The 13573-nt window shown below is 41.1% G+C and overlaps 1 protein-coding gene and 2 long non-coding RNA genes across 11 annotated transcripts in view; 1 reads left to right on the forward strand and 2 right to left on the reverse strand.

Moving 5' to 3' along the window:
• Nucleotides 1-13573, forward strand: part of LOC116848725 (zinc finger homeobox protein 3) — a 680554-nt gene that overhangs the window by 532884 nt on the left and 134097 nt on the right. The window lies entirely within an intron of this gene.
• The window catches only part of LOC116848727, a 114680-nt gene that overhangs the window by 13156 nt on the left and 87951 nt on the right, over nucleotides 1-13573 (reverse strand). The window lies entirely within an intron of this gene.
• Nucleotides 616-3496, reverse strand: LOC116848729. Its single transcript, XR_004379008.1, has 2 exons — nucleotides 3019-3496; nucleotides 616-2933 (listed from the first exon to the last, which is right to left on the reverse strand). It is a non-coding gene; the product is annotated as an uncharacterized LOC116848729 (long non-coding RNA).

Raw genomic sequence — 13573 nt, forward strand, 5'->3', positions numbered from 1 at the left:
GATATCTCATGTCGTTTTATATCCTCCTGAAAGAGAAGAGGGCGGCATTTGAGAGCGAGATTCTCAATGCACGCATAACGGAGGATATAAAAGGGAACTTTCGACCGAAAGTCTCGCCTCCGGTACACCAGTGCGCTTTCCGTTATGAGCTCACGAAAAATGACCTCGTAGTGTTCGTGTTTTTCACAGATTTTCCACTACTAGACTAACGTCGCGACAAGGAATTTCGAACTTGCGGGCGTTACGTCGTTGTATGTTGTGTACGTATCCTTTGTGTATCGCGTGTGTCTATCTTTACCTTTGTAAAATCGGGCCTGTGTGATATCCTAGGGGGCCCAAACCAACTGCGGCTTGTTTGGAACACTTGTCTTTAGAATTTTATATATACGGAAAAAAAAATATATATATAGCCCGAGTATATAATATATCCAGATATAAGCGCAATAATGAAAGTTCCTATCAGAATCCTATTTTAGCGTGCGCGTGAGAACTAAAAAAGCGTCATAATTACAAATAAGTAAGCGGTTGCGACCGAGATAATGAGAGTGTAGATTTGAATGAGAGAAGAATACGTAAGAGGAAATGAATTAAAACTGATTTTTCTTTTTTTTTTCCTTTTTTTTCTTTTCCTTTTTTTTAGAAGATGGATATCGCATAATCATCGATACTAAGTTGCCTATACGCCTAAACAATGCGTACAGCGCGCTGTATAAACTTCCAAATTATATTAATTCCAAATTATATTAAAGCTATTTTTATTACATCTTACACGCGTAAGGCTTAGCCTTGTTTACTTGAATTACTCCAAGTATTTCGATCGAGCGTAGAATAGGCGGAGAGAAAACAAGAAGGGAGGATACATATTATATATTTAAGTTCTAATCGTCGCGCGACATCGTCCTAATATTATCGTCATTATTTGCGAAGCCATTCCAACATCTCGACGCCCTTCGAACCCCCAATCTCTTTTTCTCTCTCTTTCTCTCTCTCTCTCTCTCTCTCTCTCTCTCTCTCTCTCTCTCTCTTTTTCTTTCTCTCTCTCTTGCTGTGCGCTCAGAGCGCAGCAAACTGTAAATACTTCGCAGATCCTCGCTCGACTGAGACTACTCGAAGCCGTATTCTGATTCTCAAACCGCGACACACAGCGTTCATACGTGACGCTCATATAAGAAAAACGTAACTTAGAGTTAGACTCGCATATCTGTCGCTCGCTGTGCGCCCAGAATACGGCTCCCGACGTAGACAGCTCGTCCTCGCGGGCGTCCGGCTTGCATCCCGGCGTCCATCGAACGGTACCGGCTAGGACAGACATATTCGCGGGTGACGAATAACGATTTTGAGCTCGCGTGCATGCGTACACGTGTATTTGAGATCGACATTCGTTACGCACGAGTGCGCATTCTCTGCCCAATACCCGGCCGTCGTGTTACGTCCTAAGCTTGTTGACGATACTGATCCCTCGCGTTTAGCATATACAAGCACTGTCCTTCGTCGCCGCGTCGCGCCATGGTGCGTTTATCTGCCATTAACGACGACGTCGATCGTACACGTATACACACAACGCATACACACACACAACACACACACACACACACACACACACACACACACACACACACCGTAACTACTATTAATTATTATTTTGTCTTGCGCGTTAGTTATTTATGATGAGCCTTCTTTGTGATGATCACGCTCTCGTCTGCCCACGCGTCCGATTGGACTCGGAACCGGATGTCTCGACCTTGAACAGCTGGCGGTGCGCGTTCGTTTACTTCTCTCTCTCTCTTCCTTCGAATTTATTTTATTTTACTCCGCGTATTCGTAACCGACGAGGGTGTGGCTTCGCTTCTCGCTTTCCTTTCCTGACCCACACGATTCGTATACACTCATTCATTTCAGCTGCGTAAGTACACTCGCATACATGTACAATGTTATTTACGTCACAGTAACATGTCCCATCTCGCGATATACTTTAATGTATATAGTTATTATCATTCTATTATTATTATTATTATATTCTTATCATTATATAATTATTATATAATTATTATTGTCCATTAATTATTATTATTATTATTATTATTTTATATTATTAATATTATATTATTTTTCTGCGTTTCTAGTCTAAAATAAAGATGTATCATATTACTTTTTTTTTTGTTTTCTTCTTGTGTTTTATAAAACTTTTAGTTTCCTATCCCGAACATCCTCTCTCGATCTCTGCCGTCGAGGTTCGCGGGCAGGATGGTCACGACGAAAACATTTTGGTAAGTCGCGATTGCTGCGGAGCTTATCATTTAATTAGATGCGAATCAATGGAAGCAAATGATGGAGCCGCAAGCTCCGAAACTTTAGAGTTAATCTGTTCCCTTTCGAGTAATTGCGGAAGAGAGCAATGTGAGTAACAATGTGAAAGAGCAAAAGTGCACTTTGGAATATTCCGTGTCGCACGTCTCGTCGTAATTGAATATAAGTTGTATTAATACGTACAGACGTGGCGTTACATTTAATTGTCGAAAAATCTACGCATAAAACCGTAAACTTGATCTTCTCCATCGACTCTATTTTCCATCAGTGAACAAAAATTAACACATTATTAAACGGCTGTGTTTTTCAACATTGTCCATCCCGTTTTTTGACTACTGTTTTTCATGAACTATTGTCGAGATGCGAGGCAACTCGCGTGATTGGTCAACAATGTATTGAGATTCTGATTAAATCGACATGCACGACATTGTCGCTACTAACCAAACCCATAACCGCGATCGTATGATAGGATCATAAGTCAGATTAGTAGCGCTGTAAACTGGGAGACTAATTCGCATCCGCTTAGTAAATTAAAAGTGACAGGGAAGCACTAAGGTGACGTGTTCGCTTGAGACCCGCACCCATCGTTCGCCGCCGTTTTCAATAGCTCTCTTGAATAATTTTTTCTGCTCGACGGGACAATTCTTTTTGTTATTCACGCGATACAAATGTCGGAGAAGATATAATCAAATCTAATAGTTGAATACTCACGAGAGAGATTCCTGAGTCTCAGACCGCTATTGACAGTTGTCATTTGAAACTTGTCTCGTACAAAATACTCTGATTTTTTTCAGAATTAAAGTTTTTTAATTGAATTATGATATATATATAACATTTATATCTCTGTGATCGCAACTGAAAAACTAGTCATTCTAAAATTAGTAATTCTAAATTGAAGTTTGAGGCCTATAATAATAGTCGTCAATTGAAACTTGTCTTATGTGAGACACTCAGATTTTTATTCAGAGTTAGATCTAAATTTTTCAGTTGATATATGTGCGCGGAAAAAAATGTTTGGATGAACCAATTTCTTGAAATGTCAAATTTAATTCCGTAAAATATAAACGATTCAGAAATTTCGGCTGAAGTTATCAGAATTCAGAAATTATCAATATTTCTGATTGACTTACACAGAATTCTGATAATTAGAATGTCTGAATCGTTTACATGTCACCAGAAATTGATTCATTCGACCAAACATTTTTCCGTATGACATTTACATCTCTGTGATCGCGATTCAATTGGAAAACTTTCATCTTGTTCTGAACTCAAGTCTGAGTATCTCGCTTGAGACAAGTTTCAAGCAATAATTATTAATACGAACCATAGATTTATATATAGACTGCATATTATAGGATTGCAGTCAACATCAGTAAGAGAGGGCAATAGATGGTAAGATGCTTTCCTTGTCCAGTTGTCTCGTTGGTGCAGAGAAGGCAAAAGGAAAAGCGATCAACGTGGCTTCTCTTTCGCTATGTTTCTATCTCCCTTTTGTCTCGCCTACATCGCCTCCTCTTACAGTACTGGGTGACAGAGAAAGCATCTTACTCGACATATCTCTGTTCTCCACTCTTGTCTTCAACCGCCTTGTAAAAATGCGCAGTCAATCTCTATAAGTCTACAATACAGACCCCTTACAAGTCGAAAAATATAAATTTTCCGCGGGCATCACACGATTCCTTTTGATAAACGCGATATAAATCAGAGACAACTCTGGAGAAGGATAGAGAGAAGGATCGAGGAGAGCTCGGTGAGCTCGCGAGATAAATCGAGAGATTCAACGGGCTCGTTCGCTTCAAGAGCCGGGCAAGAAGCGCGGGTATTAATTAGTCGCGGTGATTTTTCGAGGCGTCTCGGGCCGCAACAAAAGCGACGTAGAGAGATACGCGACAACAAGCCGACGCGCGGGACCATTGTGCGCGTGGTCATGGTCGTTCATCGACAGTCCAGCTCGGCGTCCACCGCGCGAGCCGCTTCGATAAAATTCCCCAAACGACCGCGATCGGCCACCTTGAATAGAAGGAGGCGCGCGGAGGAAAGAGGAACAATAGGCGTCGATATCCGCCTGGGAAAATTGATTTTCCCGTGATGGAGTGCTGTCGACTGGGATTCTCCCTGCCGCGTCGCTTCTTTTCTCTAGCACGAGTGAGCGAGCGACTACAGCTAGCTAGTTTCGCTACACATAGATCGTTATGAAGTTGTTGCTATCGCGCGTTAGATACCGAGCGAACAACACCCCGAGGCCTCGCGCTTGATCGGCTATATCCATTATTTTGTTTCCTCCTCTTGGAAAAGATCGCGCGTTCTTGAATATTTATCGGCGGGCAAACAAGCGCGTTTTAATGCGACGCACGATTCAAGAGCCGACGGAGCCAACGGAGAGTCTTCGCACGAGTTACACAAGCGGGCTTTTTATTTCTACCGCTCGCGCGAAAGCCGGGGCCTCCCATAGAATTCCGCGCGAGAAGTGCGAGACGGATCTCTCGAGGATCCCGCGGATCACACATACACGACGGCCCCGAAAGCGCCCTCCTGAAGAATAAGAGCAAGAGAATCTATCGCGCAGAACCACCATTGAAATGTTATGCTAATGTTGAGTACACAGCGGAGCGAGCAAACGTGCCATCGCGCCGCGGCACGTGTCACATCGACACTTCCGTCTACCTATGTCTAAACATTCCCTCGAGTTCCTCGATACGAGTTTCGGCGCGAGGTAGGATAAAAAAGGAGCGGAGAGGTGAGGAGAGGAGGAGAAACAGCAGGGACTTGTACAAATTCACGCCAACCCTTCCGTCTCGTGGCGGGCCACGTGTCGCCTCCGCGAAGACAGCCGGGCAAGGCGGAGACGCCGCGAGCGCGTACACACGCGTCACTCCAAAAACCGTATGCTAATACGACTTGCGGGATCTCTTACGGCACGGTGTGTATTCAGGTAGACTTTCTTCATTATCACCACATGAGACACAAATACAATCGATGAAACGAATCTACAATGTTTTTCTCATCACGAGTTTAAAACTCGCGGATGAAACTCTACACGGAGGAAAAAGAACATTCTTGTTTGGAAAATAACCTTATTTCTGACACGTTAGTCTCCAAATGAGGTTACACAGTGTTATAAATGAAGATAAGTTATCTGCAAGAATGTATTTTATATGATTCAACACAAAAAAATTTGTTCTTATTATTTGAAAATAATTTTAATTAATGAAAAGCACAAAATATTAGATTGGAAATATGATGTTTTCAATTATATCGGAAGAAGATTATCATTATCGCCAAAATAATCATATTGTATTTCTTATGAAAGACTATTATAATATCCAAATAAAAGTATAACATTGATGAAATTTAAGATTTTGAAATTCTTCTAACAAAATTATATATCGTTGTTCATATATAAACAGCGATTATTAATTTGAATGTATTAATTTTGAGATTCTAATTTTGTTTTCTGTTACATATTATATAATAACGTAAATTCTTTGTTACATTAATGCAGAAATAAATATATTCAAGGTTTACACTCAAATTTTCATATTATACTTTATTGTTTTGAGCAAATCAATTTTTTCTTATTTCTGTTTCGTCATTTTAAATGATAAATATGAGCACTAAAAACTTATAAAGAACGCAATCTTTACAAATCGACTAGTATAGTTCCTGTCAAATTTATATGTATCTGTCTATCTGCTAAGATCATTTCATGCTTTCAAGTTTTCAGTTTATCAGCAACAATCGAGCTCTGCAATTTTTTAATTACATTTATAAGGCAAAATATACTGTATTAAATTAATCATTTATTTTACATCATAATGTAAATTTAGCACATAATTTACTCAAAGTTACATTCAGAGATTTATTATCAGAGATATTACCTTCTGCGTGACATATTGTTTCGAGCAAATTCTGATCATTCTTTCGTATTTCTATTTTGTCATTCCGTGTTATATAGATCTGAAGTACTCATAAGGGACGCAACCTTGACAAGCCGACTAGTAAGTCTGCGTTCGGAAACGTCACTCAAGTGTACCCGTTGCATTGGAGTGAGCAAGATATAATAGTGAGATAAAAAGAGAGGGAAAGTACTCGAGTGACGTTTCCGAACTCAGCATAGAGCTGCTGCCAAATTTACCAACACCTATCTACCTGGATACACACGTACACGCATACGTGGACCGTGTTCCTAGCACGTTTTGTAGTACCGCCGATTGGCGGCGGCGGCGGAACGATTATACGCGCGATTCGTGAAATTATGCAAAGTACACGGCGTGCGAGCGAGCGAGCGAGTCAGCCAGCTAGCGAGGAAACTCTTCTCCCTCGCTCCGCTCGCGTGCTTCGCCTCAGCGTCGACGAGGGGTGCGCGAGCGACGCGCACGGTAGGCACGTGGCGCCGTATTGGCAGAGGAAATGCAAATGGTAATTTCTCTCTTGGGATTGAGCGTGTTTCTCTTTGTCTGTGGTGGAAGGAGAACGCCGCCGGTGGTAGGCCGCGGTTGCGTGTGCCCCCGCTGTACGTTGTCCGCTGGATATTGAGTCGTCCGGTAATCTGAGATCTCCCGTTCCAACGGCGCACAGTGCGTAAAATTGTAGCGCGGTATTTCCTCCGACTCCGGCGTTCCTCGGGGGCTCTCCGTCCTCCCTCCCCCTTTCGCGGAATGAAAGCGTTATAAAGAAGAAAAAGGAAAAAGTGTCGCACCATTCGGCCGTCGCTTCGAGTTGTCGATCGGAAACTCGATTGTTATGTAAAGGTGATTGCGAAATTCATGGTGTAGCGCGGTAATGAAGCGAGGAGAGACGTACACAGACCGCCATAATGGCATCAACTCTAGATTGCCAATACCAGTAGTAGCAGTAGTAGTAGCAGTTAGTCCATTATTGCCAATGTGGAGTCATTTGGATCCCCTTAATTGTTTTTCCGCTTGTAATCTGCCTTAATGTTTTCAATCATTTTTTACAGAAGAAAAAATAAAGTACTGTTAATTACAAACATTTTTCTTTACTAAATTGTTACTCGAAGTGCAGATCAAGACGACTACGGTAGTGTTACAAGTAGTCTACGGTTAATATGTCGTACCAAATTATTAGGATTTTCCTAAAAGTATATGCAATATTATATCACATTATTGATAATATTATATCATATTATTGATTATTTAAAGAAACAAGAACGATGAGACAAAAAGATACACTGAGAAAAAAGTTTATAATATTTGTGGATATAATCGCATGGTGCGAAATTTGTAGTTGAAACATTTTTTGTAATAAGTATTGCTATAGTGTTAGTAATAATAAGTCTTATATTGCATATTGCTGCTACTTTTTGTTAAAACAACAAGAAGACAGCTGCCGCCAAAAATGACTGTAATTTTAGTGAGATTAACCGATTTCTCCTCAGAGCATATCTATCACAACGACAGCTCTGTGTTAATGTATAGGAACAAATATATACAAAATGCTAATAATCTAATTATACTGAATGTGTTAAAGCTGTTATACCGATTTGTGTATATTCTGCAGTGAAACGAGACACGAGAAATACATACATATTGTATCTTTGTAAAGAAAGAGGATAGTCGGCGAATGCTTTCCCGTAAATCAGATTGATAACACGTGGACGTCGCGTCGAATTCATTAATCGTCGAATATCGCATGGCCGAGAAGTTTTCTGCGGGCAGAGAGCGAACGTTGCGGGCTTAGAATTATGAATGCATCCGGTATTGAACATGTTTCAGCCTTAGGATTACTTTATCTTCATTATTAAGTCTTACACTCCTCGTAGATCAGGATCATGTCGGCTTTATCCGCGGTAGTCGACGCCACGGCTAAATGGCTTTTCACTTCTCGCAAAAATCTCACATTAACAGGGGAACCTCTAAACGTCGCGGTAAAACATTAGTTCAATACTAGTTTAATACCAGTGCATGCTGGGGGATTAAATGACGACTTAATCGCCCGACAATTGTGACAGTAACCGCGTAATCGGCAATATCGTTTCTGTAACTTCTTCATTCCGAGCGCTTTGGCAATTAACGCGACGGTTGTCATTGTCGAATCACCGTTAAGTCGGCACTCCGCGACTGAAATTGTCGACACCGCTCTTCCACTTGGCAAGCAGGAGGTACAAAAGTGTAAAGTAAAAGTACCAATGTGCTTGTGAGCATTAATAACATTGATACCGCGAACTCTGGACATTTTTATTTAATCTTTTAATACCAACTTTTAATCTTTAAATACGAACATTTAAACTTTCAGTAATAATACTACATATATGGTGTCCAACGCAAAGTTGCATACCTCATATACATGTAGATCAAATCAAACTGAATACAAAATTCCTCTGTTATTTTGCAAGCAACCACGTAAGATTTCGAATTATTAATTAAAGGAGATTAGCAAATGATTATGTAAAATACAGCAGATAAGCTGTTATGGCGACGTGTGGTTACAAATTAGACTAAAATCAATAAAAAAGTTCTATACACACACCCATTTCGCAGATAAAACTGCATAGAGTTTTGAATTATTTATTAAAGAAGATTTTTAATTATTAATTAAAGAAGATTAGATTTTTGCCCGTGACAATGCATCAATGTTATTTAATTAATAACTACAAATCTACGTGGTTATTTGTAAAATGGTAACGAACTTTTTTTCAATTTGATCTAATCTACAAAGACACACGCAACAGCAGGTGTCGTTATTACACTCATCTGCTGCATCGTGCGCGCAATCATTCATCAATTTTCTTTAATTAGTAACTCAAAATTTTACGCGCTTGTTTGCAAAATGATAGAGAAATTTCGTGTTCAGTTTGACCTGATCTACATGCACATGAGGTGTGGGACACTGCATTAAACATATATGTACCTGTATATACATATATTGAATATATACATATATTCAATATATATAATATATATTGAAAGTCTTTAAGTATATTCATATTTTTAAAAACCAAAACAACAATAAGAATGTCCAGAGTTGGGTACCAGTGTTATTATAGTGTCTAGACATTGGTGCTTTTACCTTACCTCCACGTTGCAGGGTAACAGCGGTCCCGTCGGAGGTATCGAAATAACACGTTCCGCTGTCTATACGGATCCGCTTTGGAAGTGCTTTCGTGAAGTATCGCATAATTAAGGCGATCGGTACGGGTCTAAAGGATTCGAGAGAGCGAGAAACGAGTCCCACTGAGTAGGAGTAGGAGCCCCGTGGACGCCACCAGGTAGAAATTAGCATGCCGCGAGACGCAGAGTCGTCCTTTTTCCTCGACGTCCCGTATCCTCGCGGCCTTCGTGTATTCGTCTTTAATCCCTTTGGATTCAACGGGTGGAACCGCTCCTTCTTTCTTTCTCTCTCTCTCTCTCTCTGTCTCTCCTTCTCTTTCCTTCTCTTTTTTTCCTTCTCTCTCCTCTGTCCTCCTCTCAAGCTTCCTCTCGGTCAACTTTGAAACCGAGCGGCGGCGAAGGAGGGCCTCGAAATCGGTCTCCTCTCACCTTTCGCGCTGTCTCGCCCGCGCCTGTCTCCTCGGCGTGTCCTGTCCCGAGCCATATGTTACCCGATCCGTGGCCAAGCTATTAATTATATCGATCTATATAGGCTGCACGTAGTTAACTGCGGCAGTGCGAGGCCGCGCCAGACTCGGTGACGCTTTATGACCGTTCTCTCTCCCTGAAGCCTCCCTTTCCCCTCACCGATATTCTCCCTTTTCTTTCTTCTCTCTCTCTCTCTCTCTCCACCTCTCTCGCTCTCTTTCTCATTCTGCTCTTCTCTCGTTCTCCGGCGGCAGGGTGAGAACCTAAAAAAGCTGAAGCCTCACGCATTGCGCAGAAATACATAAAACCCGGCCGAAGGCATAAATCATTAGGGCCGATGTGGAGAAACTATTACGTGACTCATAGCTGGGGATCGGGAGAACTACAGGAGCGGGGAGGGGAAAGAAGAGATAGCCGGGATTATATAGGAAAAAAAAAAACTGTTTGAGGGGTCGCGGTGCATTTCCGAAGGGGTACCTAACCGTCGGTGAAACTACAGTTACCAGCTCGTCGACGTCGTTTCAAAGAGAGACGCAGGAGAGGAAGCGAATGAGATTCCGACCGGGTCGCCGGTGTCGTATCCTTTGTCGAATTGCGCCAGATTACATCCTGTACGATCTCCTTTCACGCGGCGTTGCATTTGGAACACGAGAATCTCGATTTGATCGCTATTCATCCACCGATGATGCGACTCGTGGAAACGCTGAAGGAAAATGCAAGAAGAATCGTCTCGGCCGAAAATTCGCGACTTTTTGCATGCTCCTCGTCTTGGCGCCCGTTTGTTTCACACAAAGCGCGATTCGAGGAGGCTGTACCTAGATAGATAGACTTTCATGATCATCATGACATGAGACAGTCGGGAAACTTTGCGATTTTTTTAATTGCATTTATGAGAGAGACTCTGAATTAATCATTAAATTTGCATCACACGATAATGTAAAGTGTTATTTACTTTAATGCAGAAACAAAATTTCCTCAAAGTTACACTGAGATTTTCATATTGGCATATTTTGAAAAAATTTTTATCATTCTTTTCACTCTGAGAAAAAGGCATGGCGGCGGCATTTATGCTAATTTCGCATGTGAAATTAATGCACTTTCTTTTTTCTTGTAAGCTTTCAAGGTTAATTGCAATAATTACAAAATAGTTTATTAAGCTATATACCTTAATTCTACGCTGTCTGTTCCTCTGAATGTTCGTATTTCAATTTTCTGTTATAAATATCATTCTATCATAAATATAAATGCCTTACAAATCAGTCGTAAGGGATGCAACCCTTACAAAGCGACTAAGACAGTTGCTGCCAAATTTACACCTGTCTATCTGGGTGAGCAAAGTATCGATTCGCTCTCATACGTGGACGAAGCGGGCCCGACAGGAGCACCAGCCACCGTCAGCATTTCACTTTCTCCGCGGACGGGCGCTGTATAGGCAAGACGGTAGAATTCCTCCGAGGGTTTCTTTGGGCTCTCCTCCGGTGCCCTCCGCTTCGCCCGAGCGAGGAGGACGAAGAGGCGCTAGTGAAAGAGAGGAGAGCCGAACGAGCGGAACGAGTCACGAGATAACCGTTCGTGGATAACCTAGTAAAAGTAGTGAACCGAGAGAGGAGCCGGGTCTCCCTCCCGCCTCTTCCCCCTCTTCCTCTCCTCCTCCATCGGTGTGTTTGTCGAAGGCGCTACTGGAATCCGGCAAAAAACTCACCGGTCGGCTACCGACCACTCTAATGCTTCACTATAATGTGCCACGTTATTTCCAACCATCTAGCCGGCCACGCCGATCCTTCCTTCCTTCGTCGGCAGGCATCCTCGTGACGCGCTACCTTCGGCCCACATATCATCACCTCGTTTCGGACACAACCGAAAGAACGACCAGCGTTTCACGCTATTCCTGCGACTGGAGGAGCGCAATTACATGCGCGCATAGACGAAAGCCGATCTTCTCGCTCTCCTCCAGAGGCTCTATTCTGGGCCCAACACTTGACTTTTTTCGGCACTCTCGCGAGAATTTCATCAAGATATTAAGGAGTGGGGATTTAAGATATTAGTAATTAAATAATATCTAATAACTGACAAGTCCTCATGCACCTTAATAGTTGATAACATCCGCACCAAAAACAGATACCTGTTTTACTCTCTAAAGGAATGTTGGAGACTGACATAATGGAACTATTGCATTTTATACTGTTTTTTTACTTAGTTGTATGGAAATGCAAATGATTATACATACTAAGAAAAAAAATATCTAAAAAAATAGTAAATATTTATTTGGTGGATACTCTAATAACATATTTATTTAAATCCAAATTCTTTTATTTCAATGGGGTAAACAATTCTTATAAAGAAAGCTAAAGTTCTCTTACACAGAGAGAACTTATAGTAGAAATTATTATAGGACTTTGTAACCGAGGAATAGATTGACATTCTGCAGTAATTCACTATTCTTTCATTTCGTGTGTGCTACTTATCTTTTAAGAACTGAAATGTATTATTAAAACTTTTACTATGTTTCAAGCGAAATCTGCCGTTTCTAGTGAAATTTACTGTGTTCTTAATAAGATAAATTATATTGATAGTCTATTTCTGGACTAGTAAAAACATACTAAAAATTGAAGGTAATTCTACATATATATATTAATAATACATAAAAATAACTATTATATTCTTTCTATGAAAGATTTTAAGAATATGTATACTGAGAAAAAAACTTGAAAATTTATTTGTGCATCTGTGTGGAACAAAAGTTTATTTTGCAGGAATAAACTTTATATCTTACAAATAAATTTTTAAATACTTTTTTCACAGTGTATATTTTATTATATGAAAAATACTTTATATTAGTATAAATAGATATTATAGTATCTATTAAGAGAATAAATATTTACTATTTCTTAAATATTACTTCTCTTAGTACAGAGTGAAAGTGCAAATGTCAGTGTACTCCATGTTGTATAAAATGTATAAAAAATGAAAAGAAACTTTTATTTTCAAAAGTTGTATTCTATATAACCGAATGGAAAAACAATATAAAGCACGAAACTGCATTATGTCGGTGTCCAGCATCCTCTTAACTCCAAATATCATTTTTCTTATACGAGCGTCACGTGTGACGTCTCAACTTATGAATCGGAAAAGCGTATTTAGCGTTCGATGCGCGTCTAGGATAAAGCCGCAGGATCTTTCTGGTGCCGCTCCGTCTGCGATGCAGGCCTCAACTCGTCGGCCACTTACGCGGTACTCGCAATCTCGCCGGGGGTGGAGAGGGGCGAATTTTACGGAGACCGGCGTAAAATCTGCATACTAATTAATGACCATGACATCGACATATTTCGACGATCGAACGCGAGGTTGGCGTTTCGCGAATTTCAGCGCGATATTGAAAAAAAAAAGACGGCAGCACGATCTTTTGTTGGCGAAGCGTTTAAACACGTTTTATCGTTCGACGTGTCGCGGCAGGTGTATGAAACCTGCTTGGCTTGCAACCACGAACAATCGAATGCTCATCTCTTTCTCTTTCCCCCTCTCTCTCTTTCTTTCGTTCGTTCGTTCACTCTTTTAATTCGATGACGCGAAAAAGTCCGAACGCATAAATTCGCGGGTCCTGTCGGTCGCGCGAGCTGCGTCAGATTTTTGTCGAAAACACGAGCGCAATTGCGCGCATCGGGGCAAGGAAGGGGAGGGAGGAAGGGCAGAGGGATGCATCGCGGGGACCGAATTGTTACAACCCGAGT

The sequence above is a fragment of the Odontomachus brunneus genome, unplaced genomic scaffold, assembly GCF_010583005.1.
Source record: "Odontomachus brunneus isolate Ranch 3 - 2012 unplaced genomic scaffold, Obru_v1 Obru_scaffold_099, whole genome shotgun sequence".
NCBI lineage: Eukaryota > Metazoa > Arthropoda > Insecta > Hymenoptera > Formicidae > Odontomachus > Odontomachus brunneus.